The sequence below is a fragment of the Oreochromis niloticus genome, linkage group LG15 (genome assembly GCF_001858045.2).
Source record: "Oreochromis niloticus isolate F11D_XX linkage group LG15, O_niloticus_UMD_NMBU, whole genome shotgun sequence".
Lineage (NCBI taxonomy): Eukaryota > Metazoa > Chordata > Actinopteri > Cichliformes > Cichlidae > Oreochromis > Oreochromis niloticus.
The window spans coordinates 17,897,033-17,910,727 of NC_031980.2; the positions used below are offsets into that span (position 1 = coordinate 17,897,033).

The following is a 13,695-nucleotide window of genomic DNA, read 5'->3' on the forward strand; positions in this document are numbered from 1 at the left end:
TTCAATTCTGGAGACATGGTCAAATCTAAGCAGTGGCTGTTTAGCCGTAACATCACATTTGATGATGGTTAAAGTGCAGACGAAAATTTCTTGTCTTGCATTTTTCTGTTGCATAAAGGTCACTTCCCTAGCCTTCGCTCTCTTCTGTACCGTATCTAATGAGAAAAACCACCATGGTTTTATGTTATGCTGAAAGCATGCTGCATGGTAACAGCTCGATAGCCTGGCAGATATTTTGAAACCAGACCCTCAGCGCTGTGCCATGATGGCAACCCCTTCTCTGCAGGACCAGTGTGTAAAAAAACTTCAAAAGGAGAAAAAGGACGAACTGAGGAAATGGGAGGAAGCAGATTATTCCCTTCACACATGTTCCTCGACACGCTAATGCCCCTAACAGCTCGATATCACACACTCTGGATATTCCTGTTACCACGAATCTAAGACAGCAGTGTGTTTCTGCATGTGTGGCTTCATGTTCCTGCACTGTGGCCAGGAATCAGCAGCATGACTTCAGGGAAAGAAAAGTGCTGCAAAGCCGCAGCACAGCAAACAAACCATCTGAATTTCATCTCATTATGTGTGTTAGGTTTATTCCTAATGACCTGAAAAACTAAATAAGCTGCAATCCGTCCACTACACAGGGTGCTTAATTGCTAAATGATGGTCTGTCAGCAGCAGCAGAACCTGACACTATGGAGCGTATCAGGAGTACTTCTACATGAAAACAAAGAAGGGAAAACATGAACAAGAAGCTGTAGGATAAGAAAAAGAAGAGGAGGTAAGTAGGATAATTCCACAGGCAAATCTTGTTTGCAGTTGTGCTTATTGTTTGGGACAGGTACCATGAGTAGAAATGCAAAGCTCAAGTTACACAGTTTGGTTCTCATGATCAGAAAAACGCTTGAATGATGAGAGATGTAGAAGTCAGCCTGTTACGGTTCCCCATTTGAAAACACTGAGAATGTTAGATGAAAAAAATGTTGGTGTATACACTACAAAGTTACTGTTTGTATCATCTTAAAACTATTTAGAAAATGTAATCGTTATTATCTTTCAAAGACTATTTTACACATCTGTCATCTTCACTCTTCTTCATCTGCCTGAACTAAAAAACAGTTTCAGACTGTGAAGAGTTTCTCTCTTAATGTTATATACACATCTTAATCTTTTATAAGTCTGTACAAAGCCTGATATTTATATGTTGTCTACTCTTGAGGTGAAGCTAAAAGCTTGAGGTAACACAGCTTCTCCAGTCACAGCTGGGAAGCTGTGAAATAACCCGTGTTAATAGGTCAGGTCAACAGAGTCACTGGTGTTTTTAAACCTTTTCTTTACAAGCGATCTGAGAACCTTGCATCACTGTACTGGATTTTTGACTTACTTTTATTTCTTGTTATGTTACTTTAAACTGTGTTTGGCTTTATTTGTCACATTTGCTTAAAGGACCAGAGCGAAAAGGAAGGAGGAAACAATTTATGGTCCTGCACTGACTTTGGTTTGCATGAAGGTGTCTCCTTGCCAATTCCATCTACTGATAAAACTTACAATTGCCTAAAAACTGTAGTAAAGCGGGATTAACGACAACAGGATAACTGGAGGTTTTTGTTTTACATACTTCTAACTTAAAAACTGAGCATTTAAATGGACAGACAGAAACTTTAATATAGGCAAAAGGAAAAAAAGATGTGAGGGTGAAAGAATAAGGGGAAAACTCATTATAACTACAACAACAACAAGTACTTTGACACTGATGAAACAAATCCATGAATGCCAGTTTCAGGCTGCTGTATTTCTACAAATTATGCTAAATCATTTCAACAGTATGAAGCCTATAGAAGGATGTGGCATAAACTTAACATATTGACAAGGGCCTTGGTAGCTTGTACATAATTATCATTAGCTGTCAGCTAACTAAATGTAGGGTGCATAAATATTTCTACTGACATAGCAACAGTTGCATGTTGAGACCAAATGTTTCTGCTCCACTGGGCAGCTTTCAGAGAACGAGGCGCTACAGTCTGTCAGTCATTGTTTACTTCATTCTATGCTGGTTGTGTACATGCTGAGTTTAGAAAGTGCTCTATAAATAAATATTATTATTGCAATTAAACATGATCTGCCAACACATGTTTTGCAGGACCTTGGATGTTGTCTTATGGTTTCAGGCATTATGATGTCAGACAAAGAAGGTCCTGGGTTTGAGCTTGCATGTTCTCCCTGTGCGAATGTTGGTTCTCTCTACAGTGCTCATACGATCCAAAGACATGCATGTTAGGTTAAGTCGTGGTTTGAAAACTGACTCTGTGATATGAGCACAAATGTGTGTTTGTCTCTGTGTGCTGACCCTATAAAAGACTGGCGACCTGTCCAGATAATGCCACAGTGTATGGCAGTTGGATGGGTATCTGCCTGACCTGTGGCCTTGTTTTGAGGGAATGGATCCTTCCATTAATGAGCTATGAAAAATATGGCATGAAGATTTCATCAACAACATTGGTTCAGATGCAGACCCAAACAGAGTTTTCACAGTGATTTACACATGGCTGCAGATATTTGGATTCCCTCAGACCTGTTGTCATGGATTTTCAGTCCAGTTTGTAATGTAGTATACCTCAGCCCTTCATTAAGAATGGCTTTTAGAGAGCCATCCTTCCACTGAGACCATTTCTGATGAGGCTTCAGTGAACAGTAAATGGATTAGCTAAAGGTCCAGATGCATGTCTCAGGTCCTTTGTCAGGTGTTTTCTGTCTACCCTTATTAAGCATATGACTTTTAAATATTGCTCATCTGCTGTAAGCAGTTTTCTAGGATTGATATTTCGTTTTTATCCTCCACTTGTCCAGTTTTCTCAATTTTGCAGGAACACACTGCAGACCATGCTGAGATATACCAAGTTCTCAGCTAATAGCTCTTTAGGAATGAACTTGTTGGTCCAAAAGTACAATTTTCTATCTGTCAAACTATGTTATCATTGATATTTTTCATAGATACAAATGAGATGTTTTTGTTACAGGGTGCTAGTAACAAAGTGCCAAAGTTCTGCTGCTTATTTTTTGTTTGCTTTATTCATTCAAAGGCTTTTCTTTGTTTGACTTCAGAAAAAAAAATTCTCTCAAAATTAAGCAGTAAATGTCCAAAAAAACAAGAAAAAAAAGAAAGACATTAAGAAAACCTGGAGAACTATTGCTCAATACTGCTTGAAAAATTACAATAAAGTCTGGCTCCTTGGAAGTAAAATAGAAAGAAATGAAGGGTGTTTCAAGACTTTTGTATTTGTACATCTCTTTCAGTCATTAACCCCAATCATTAAGGTCCTCTCAGTTTTTAAGGTGTGCATTTGTGACTTCAGGCAAAGCTGATGAGAAATGGCCTGAAAGTTGAGACATACGCCTGACAAATCCATTTCAAAGCTCTTAAAGCTCAGCTCTGTAGGATGGGAAAGTCATCTTGTCTCTTTTCCAACCCCCTTCTATTCTTTGCTGCGTATTTCACACAAGCACACACAAACACACATACACACACACAGTGGCATGGCAGAAATATTCAAAACAGATTAGCCCCATATTCACAGCTTCATGGTCTTTGAGTTCTTCTGTCGAGACACAGAGGAGGCAGACACTTGATCCATTCATGTATCAAATGCCCGGAGCACAGGCCAGCTCAACAGCTGGGCTTCTCTGTGTAATGTGGAAGAGTCCCACTTTGTCAGTATATATGAATGTGCAGATGATCTGCAGTATCATCTGCATTCAGCGAGGTTGGGAAGAACATTTACCAAGCAAACCACCCTGTTCTGAGCACAACCTGTTTAGATGGTTCGTTAAATAGAAACAACCAGCGTGAGGTTACAGATGTAATTGTCACCAGTAGAGTAAGGCTGTGCTGGTGAATTGGTTTTAAACTCTTCCTCTTTATGTCACAGGTTATACATATGTGAATTCAGTACAGTGTACAGATTCCCCTCCTTGGGCGCCAAATAATGATGTTTTGTCAGATACTCTTTAGGCTCCATGACTGACTATGTGCCTTTTGGTGCTGTTGCTGTGACACGGCTGAGGAAATGTTCATAGCTGATAGTTAACAGAAATGGTTCAGATCTACAAAATGTGGATTATGATGCTGGCAGGTGACGGCGGTGACACATGTTACAGTTTTAACTGCCAGGAGACAGTGGTTCACATATGTTTACCATATTGCCTAGCTTTTTGTTTAACTCTCTCATTTGTTTTGTCTGGCTTTTTGGATTAAAATGTCACAAGCTGGGAATTACAGAACTGCCTTACTAATTCCATGACCTAGTGCATCCAGAGCTAAAAGAGGCCTTGTGTATAAATTTGCTATACCAGAGGCTTTGAGTCTGGGACACCTCAAGCACCAGTATAAGTGATGACAGGATTGTGGTAACATTGGTGCACAACACAATCAATGTGGTAACCATAAACTAGGTTTCAAAATCCCTAAAAATGTCATTAGCCCTGATGCAGTGACGTACAGTTGCACTATGACATCCCATTTAATGTGCTTATAGGTGAAACAGGGGATTTGAAAATAGGCATAAGATGAGATATAAGCCATATTAATGACAGACTATACTGAGCGCTTATGGGCTCTAAAATATCAAAACCAAACAGATTTATGGGGCTTCAGATTTTAGCAAACTGGTCAAAAATGGAAGTGAAAAAAAAAATCACTTGAAGTGGGAGGGACTGTATGCAATGCAGTTATGATTCATGCAAGTCTACAGTAGCACTTTCATGATAGTAGTATCTATAAATACAAAAGCAGGGTGATGCTACGGACAATGATGGGTGTAGATGTTGTATTTGTCCTATAAAAAAAGCAAGAAATAAGAGGCTGGGTTGATTTTTTGAATATCTGGCAAGTTTGTTATTGTCTGTAACTTATGTGTCATATTACACGTAGATACCTTGGAGATCTAGTGGTAAGTGGCAGTGTGAATTACAATACAACGGATCATCGTTCTAAATGTTTGTACATGTATGTGAACAACCCGAAGTATTTCCCTATGTACACACACACACACACACACACACACACACACACATGAACAAAGAAAAACGTTTGACATTGTCCTGATCAGTGCAGTGAGGGGAGACAGAGAGAGGTCTATCAGAGCTGCATTCCTGTGTGAGCAAAGCCAAAGCCAACATGTTGCCTTCATTTATCTCTTTATCTGCACCCTCTGTGTGTGTGTGCATACTTTTATAACATATATATGGTTACTCACCCTCCTTTTGGATACAAAATCCAACATCAACGTAATAGTTAGGTTTTAGCCAGTGGTGATTACGGTCAAGATAAGTCTGCAGGAAATTAATTTAAGTCAATGCAATGTCCTGTGAAGTGATCGATCTGAGTTCTCGACCTTGGTAGCCTGAGAATCAGGCAAATCTGAGAGCTCGTGTTTCCTTTGCTCTGGCAGAATCCATCTGGCTCTTCTCCTGTTGAAACATAGTTCGACCTGGCCTCGTTTTTGCCGAGCCAATCACAACTGTTTATCTGATATGGTTTGTATTTGATTTGATGGCTGACATCTCTGTATTCCATCTCTCAGTCCTCATCAGTGTTCCAACGCTCTTGTTGCTTATAGGTCTGTCCTGTGGCCTCCAAAGGTATTTTGATCTCTGATCATTTCCAATTCTGCTTTGAAATCTAAACTGAACAGTGAGGTTTCAAACTGGGAAGGCATTATTTGGATAGTGAAGATATTTTGAGATGTTGAGACAGACCTGCAAAGCCATCTTTGGAGTTACAGTTCAGGGTTTCCTGTGTGGAATGTGCTAAAATTACAGAAGTTGTATCTTGTGAAACATGCTTCAGTATTTCTGGTGTCAAACTACATCCACAAAATGTGTTGCTACAAAAGAACCAAAAGTTACTTTGGATCTAATAAAGCATTTGCAGTGTTCATTTCTGCTTTCTTGGTGTGTTTTTCTTTTATATGGGTGTGCGCCACTGACAAGAGAGCCAGTGAATGAAGTGAAGCCTCCAAGCTACTTCCAGCAGGCAACTAAAGTTGGAGTGCATCACTATCTTAACGTAACTAAATACCCTCCTAATTTGGTGGTCTATTTTAGGCCTCATCACATAGGCTTAGAGACAAATCAGCGGCCCATCAGCAACTTTCAGTCACTAGAGAAAAATGTGTATTTCCTCACTGACTGGTGAGTGATTGTTGGCAGTTGCTACATAGTGAAAGAAGTTGATGCTACAGCACTGAAAACCTCATTATGACTGCTAAGGTCTCCAGCAAACTGCTTTGAGTTCACCAGCTAGTGAAACTTAAAAAAGTACAACCCAAACTGGAAATGGAGACTGTTCACCTTCAAAGTAAAAGTTTTGTGATATCACAGCAAGCAATCCTTTTGTAACTTTTACTCTGAAGGCTAACAGTCTCCATTTCACGTTTGTGTCAAACAAGTTTTTCTGCTGCTGTCTTTTTCTGTCACGTCACCATACTTAGTGTTTATATTTTGAAAGTTATAATTTTGTTCACATCATGTTTCATAAGCGCCTTTCTTTGATTATCATACATTTTGTTATTCACTTCAGTTAAAATCTAATTTCCTGACAGCTAAATTTAATTTAGTGTAATTGAATTAGTTTTGTGCAACATCGGTATGAACTTGCAGGAGGTCTGCATGTTTAATTTTATATCTGTTCCTGATTGTTCTTGCACATTAATGTGAAAGGCAAACAGTTTCTCATTAAACAGCCCCTCTGAGCTGCAGGTCTTTCATCATCCGTTGCTCTGTTGTGTACAAGTCAAATGTCCTGCAGTGCTCTGTCTTCTGGCCTGCACCCATGGTTACTAATCTCCCTGTTTAGCTCTCTCACAGGCTTTTTAATAAAGTTGCTTAATACACAGGAAGTCTCTCTCACTCACTGTGTGTGTGTGTGTGTGTGTGTGTGTGTGTGTGTGTGTGTGTGTGTGTGTGTGTGTGTGTGTGTGTGTGTGTTTCAAAGAAATAAAAGCAGCTTCATTTAGCTTTTAAGGACCATTACAAACAGATTCAGTGAATGACTTTAATTATCCAGTTTTTTGTACAAATTTGTATAACATGGTGATATATTTCAGGGTGCTTTGGAGGACAACATTAGCAATGATTCCTATTTCCAAATAGTCAAACAACTGAGTTTAAATTGTGCTTTTTTTTGTTTCAGTTGTACACAGCGCACAGTTTTTACCACATTATTCTCAAAATACTGCGTCTTTATTGTCTAAAAGGATTGTCTACAAATGATATTTACAATTTTTTTGCTTCCAAAAAATTACAATTTTCCAAAATATTAAATGTATATTTGTTCTTAACTTTTTGAGCTAGATAATATATATTCTAGTAAAACTATTACTTTCTCTCACTTCTTCCACATTCTGATGGTCCTGTTTGAACATGCCTAAATGTATTTACTTGCTGCCATCTGATTGGCTGATTTATATATTTACATTAATGAGCAGTTGAACAGGTATATGAAATGAAGTAGCCAGTGCGTATACATTATACGTGTACTATTTTGCCCTTGATCCTATATTCCAGCTTCTTTCTGGCTTGGAAAATCCAGCAACAACCATCCATAAAAATAAACATACTGAAATGTTTGGATGCAGTTTGGTAATGAATGCCAGCACACAGACATGCAAACACACAAACTCATACGCACACATGCATACACACACACACACACACACACACACACGAGTAAACAAGGTAAATGAAGTTGTCTGACAAGCAATATATTTTTTTTTTCTTATAGCAGAGTTCATTGTTCGCTCTGTACTGTTTATCTTTCTTTGCAGCTGCAATATGTCATGTCAATTATTTTATAGTCCTAGAATCAGTTTGAGTTGCTTTCTGGAGGCTGTTTGATATACAAAGATAGTTGTAGTTGCAGTGCATATGAAGCTAAGTATACAAAGACCACACCAACTTTGACTGGTCCTACTTAGTGTGGTCTTTGTATACACTACATTGGTCACTCTGGGATCATGTGTGTGGCATTGAATACGCAGGTTCTGAATTTTCTGTTCAAACTTCTCATCACAAGTGTGATTTTTGTTGCCCACAGAATAAAAGTAGGAATGTAAATATAATCTCTATGATGATACCCGTCCACCTATTCATTATGCAGACCTATGCTTCACTATAAATAAACTCCTACACTGCAATTTATGGTATAACCCTTCAAAGCAAAAGTTTGAAGCTCACAAGGTTTCATCAGTGGACCTCCATGAAGGAGTCAGACATGGCAGATAGAGTTGTGACAAAAACGTCTGAACCTCCACATGTCTGCTCCTTCTGTGATAGTGACCTTTCCATCTCCATACAGACTTTCATTTTAAGGAAGACATCTGATCAGTCATCAATGTGGAGAAGGTGTTGTCTTGACATTAACCAGAGCACTGTGTTTGAATCATATCCGGGCTCACAAGTTATCCAACCCAAATACTGCAACATTCAAAGGCCAGAACAACCAGTCCCAGCAGATTGAGGCTGGAACTGGTTTATTCATTCAAAAAAATCAAAAGAGAGCTGAGAAAACAGTTTAGCTATTGAGACATTTAAGCTGGCACAGATGCAAATTTTCTTTAAAAAGATTAATCAAATATTGACACAATTTTTCAGTAGACAACTTAAACTAATTCAACATTCACAGACCATATAATGTAGCTCTAAAACAGAAATTGAATTTGGTGCAGATTTCATAATTGACCAACCAGCAATGAAAGTGATCTTTCCTGTGAGACAGATGAAAAATAGCAAACTGGAGAACCATCAAAACAGCTGTTTCTCACCTAAAAATAGGCAATTTTCAGTGTGTCTAAAACACAAACTCAGATGTTATTGTATAACACTGTTTTTCACATGTAATAAAAACTAAAAAGATCCGCCAGTAGTCAGACAAGAACTGACCAACATCCTTCTTGACTTTGAAGGGATGCCAACGCAGGAAAGAGGGAAGGAAATAAAGAAGAAAGAGTCTTTTACTGACCTGCAGACCTGAAAGCCTTCCAGCAGTGAATGAGAGTGAAATTACAGGATCTTAAAATCCGAAAGTGAACAACCTGCCTTCTTTAAGCCCACATCAAAAAGACAGACATTACTTTATTTGAAGAGGAAGAAAAACAAAAGGTTGGATTAATATCCGGAGTAAAGCTTAGTTTCATGAAACTGGAGTGTGATAAAGGTTAAAATAAACAGCTCTTTTTTCTTTCTTTTTTCTTTTTTTTAAACAATTGCAGAGAATCGGAATAAAATAAACCGAAAGAAATAAGGAAACTGAAATTACTACCACTACATATAATATCTACTGGCAAATTTGAATAAAAACAGTTGATCTTTGACTCTTTGGATATAAAATGTTATCACTATCCTGAATTTGTGACATAGTTTCGTATAAACTCTTGATGCATGACCAAAAACGTGATTGTTGAATTCACAGCCCAGCTAAACCAGAAACCCCTTCAAGAAATTCTTTCCAGGCATTTCCTTTTCACAAAGTGACCTGTTGCAGCAGTAGCCTCCCTTTACTGTGCTCAAACTCAGTGAGGTCTTCAGAACCACCCATTCTTTTAAAAATGTTTTTAAAGGCAGACTGCATGGCTAGATTTTAAACACCCTGTTACTATGAAACTTAAAACACCCGGTTTCAAAAAGGTGCGGTCAATACTTTCGTCCATATAGTGTAGGTCTAACTATATCTGTGTGTAGTTTGGTGCTGCAGTAGTGACAGAAGGAAACTCCACCCATTCCTTTTTAACAGTATACATGAGTTTGGTTCATGGGTGTAGCAAATCTCAAGACTTCTTTCTACCCAGCCATCTCTCTGATTAAGAGACATAATCTCTCCAGTGTGTTTTGGGTCTGCCTGGAAGTTTCTTATATGCCCAAAAGATCTCACCGAGGAGACGTCCAGGAGGCATCATGTTAAGTTTCCAAAACACCTCAGTTGGCTCTTTTTCATTTTAAAAAGTAGCGGCTTTAGTCAGACTCTCCCAAATGCCTGAGATCCTCAACCTGTCTTTGAAGTCGGTCACAGTCACCCTTTATTTCATCTTATAGTCTCATTCTTATCGTCACTATTCACGGGTAATGGCCATAGATCAAGGTAGCATAGACTGATCAAAAAATAAAGTCAATTTCACGCTCAGCTCTCTTCACCACAAAAGACCACAAAATCTGCAAAACTGTATCCGCCTGCTAGTCTCCTGCTTCACTCATGACCTGAGATACTTGAACTTCTACTCTTGGGGGAGTAACACATTCCCAACCTGGAGTGGGAACTCCACCCTTAACCATATGAGAACCAAAGCCACAGATTTGTAAGTGCTAATTGTTTTCCTAGCTACATCACTCTCCTGAAAACTGCCCAAGGCCAAGCTGGAAGTCCCCAACAGAACCGCCCCTCTGCCCCTTAGCTGTTCCTAAAAGTTCTGTCCATAAAACTTATGAACAGAATCTGTAAAGAAACTCAAACCTACATTTACATCTAGTTCAACTTCATATAAATCTTATACCTCAGCATCACAGTTCGGAATTCAATTATTTATATTACTACAGTGGCCACCTCAAGGAGATTTATATTGTGAGGTAAATACCTTAAAATAATACAGAGAAAACCCCAACAATCAAATGACCCCTTTGAGTAAGCATTTGGCAACACTGGGAAGGAGAAACTCAGCCAGAACCAGACTGTGGGAGGGGCAGCGATCTGTCGTGACCGGTTAGGGGTGGGGGTGAAAGACGGGACAAAAGACACACTGTGGAACAATCCTTTTTTCCTTTTTTCCTTCCATCGTTCCCAGAAGGAGATATTAGGCTTTATCTGTCACAGCATACAAAAGACATCCGTTTACAAATAAACCAAATGTCTATAGAGGTGAAGACATTGCTATCTATTTATTTATTCACAGAATTTATTATAAAGCAAAATGTCCCAGATTTCATTACTCATGTTTCTCAATGTGAGGATTTGCTGCCTTTATTTTTTTTAATGAAGTTTTAATTTATGGTTCATAATTTTGAGATTTGGACTGGTGACTTAACAAAACACTGAAGGTGTTTCTTTAGGCTTCGGGTACTTGTAATGGCAAATTTCTTACTATGTAAATAATTATTAAAGAAGTTAAAATGAGTTCAGCCTCAAATGTGCATCAATACATCAGCTATAATAAACACAGAAAATTACTGCTGCTGGAAATGGTGCAGATGAAACAAACAGAAAGTAAAAGAAATGCGCTAAAACATTTGAATTTGAATAAAAATTTAGGTAAAAGCAGCTTGAGTTCCAATGAGGAGAAATACAACAGAGCCAAACATTACACTGAAACGTTGGAATGACACATTAAAATATGAAATATGTGGGAACGTCACAGTAAATTCATCATGTTTCACTGTGTTTATGTTTCTTGCTCAAACCTTTATCACGGGGTTGAATCTGAATCAGATTTTCAGTCAGCCATGGTCGGTCGCCACGAATAAATAATTCCACCGCATACTGGACACCACAGTACACAAACCACATCCCTCACCAGACACAACATTAACAGGTCCAAAGAGTTCAGCTGCAGGGAAGAAATGGGCTTTGATTGTTTACTGCGCACCATGTTGTTCTTTTTCAGCATACAGCATATCTGAGTTTAAACAGAGTTTAAACCCAGTAAATCAAATGAATATATTAACTGCTGAAATGAGGCCATAATTAACATTTCTTTGATCATTGTTTTGGTTTTAGGACCAGAAATGCACAAATGCACTTTATGGTATATTACTAACCTTGTTTTCAGCAGCAGACAATTCTTTAGCTCAAAAGCTCCTCAAAGGAGAAAACAAAGAGCAACTGATTTTCTGACCACACAGGTCAAAAAACAAAACCAAAACAGACCACAGAGTTAACATGACTGCAAGTTTTTGTTATTGTCCTTGTTTTTCTTTTAAACGTACACAAACAGTTTTTGCTCTCATTTATTTATTGATTATTTCAACACTGTGTAATCGCTGAAACAACTGGTGGAAAGCCTGCAAGGGATACTGGTCTATGAGAGCAAATGGAAATAAAGCTTAAAAAGTTTGGCTTACTGGTACCACAGACTGATGAAAAAGAAAATAACTGTCAACAAAGTAATCTTCTTCAACAGAAACAGCAGAGGAATTAAACATGGCAGACAAAGAAGCCGAGTTTTATGGGAACTGTTTTGCTTATTTTAGAAAACCACATGTCATACAGGCTGTCAGTGATTTCTTGTCATCTGATTTTCAATTAAGTGTCACGTTTAATTTTGAATTAGATAAAGTTACAAATGTATATATTATGGTTGAAATTATATAATTAGGTGCAAAGTCATGATATTCCATAGATCCTTTCATGTCTGCAGCTTTTATAGATTAATGCTTGATCTGCTTTCACAAAGGACCCAGTTCTGCCATACTGCTGATAAGTAAACTCTATTGTAAAACCACAGGTTTACAATAGATGGAATATAAATATATATGCTAAACACATGCCTTTTAACTTTGTTTATTAATTCTGACAAATCTTTAAACAAAAGCTTAAAAGTGGGAGATGCCACTAATGCACGTCCAATTTTGTGGGATTTCTGTTATTTATTTTGATATACACCAACAATGTCTCTGGTCTCTGCAGTTGTGTTGAAGTGTCTCTCTGGGGGAGATTTTGTGTGGAAATCAGCCAGCTGTAACTCAGCTGCAGGAATGTCCAGACGAAGTGACAGCAGTGGAGTTTGTTTGATTTCTAAGCGTGGGCCCTGACTGATGTGGCAGACATCAAAGTGAGGCTCTTGCTGTGAAAGGCCAAATGACTTAATGGATGTGTGTCTGTGAGTGCGCGTACAAAGGAAGTACCTGTTTTTGCCTCCTGAATGGATTAAATAAAGTGTTATTAAAAAAAGAAAGAAATCTTAAAAACCCTTTAATAATAATACAATACAACACTGTGGCCTTCTTCTGCTCTAACCAGACTGCTTCAAAGTTCAACATTTTATATGCTCAGAAATGCTCTTGTGTACGTTGGTTATGAGTGGTTATTTGAGTTACTATTGGTTTCCTATCAGCTTAAAGAAGTCTGGCCATTCTCTTCTGACCTCTACCTAACAAAGTAGACTGAAAGCTAAAAACCACACCGCTTTTTTTGAGTGTACATAAAATGTCCAATGATAAACAGTACAGATGAATCCAGGGCTGTTGGTGGATAGGTCTGTCATCTGTGTGGTGCCATCTAAACCACACTGTATACATGCTTTTACCAAAACAATTGTTCAGTATAATTGTAAAACCACATATATCTTAAACAGTCACAGCACATACTTCTGTTATCTTCCAGTAAATCCACATGCCTTGTTGACATTGTGAGTGTATTGCCCCACCATGCATTTCTTGTGAATTTGTAATTATATTAGGTGGCTTAATTAATTATAGTAACTTTTCCTCAGTTTAGTATCCAAAAATTATTTCACAATGCCTTGAAGGCCTGATACGTTTCAAGTGCTATTTCTTAAAAATGACTAACCAGGTTCTGTAATCTGCTTCGCCACTAATCATATTCCCCATTAGTCGCACAGCTGACAGGGATTGTTAATATTTTATTGGTGTTCTTCCTTTCTGAATAGTTTACCTCTAAGTGGACTGTGGTTTGTGCTGCAAGAACTGTTTCCTTAT

At 38.2% G+C, this 13,695-nt stretch overlaps 1 protein-coding gene across 1 annotated transcript in view; it reads right to left on the reverse strand.

The window, feature by feature from the left end:
- scara5 (scavenger receptor class A, member 5 (putative)) overlaps nt 1-13,695 on the reverse strand; it is a 95,200-nt gene that overhangs the window by 54,292 nt on the left and 27,213 nt on the right. The gene's annotated exons all lie outside the window — the stretch shown is intronic.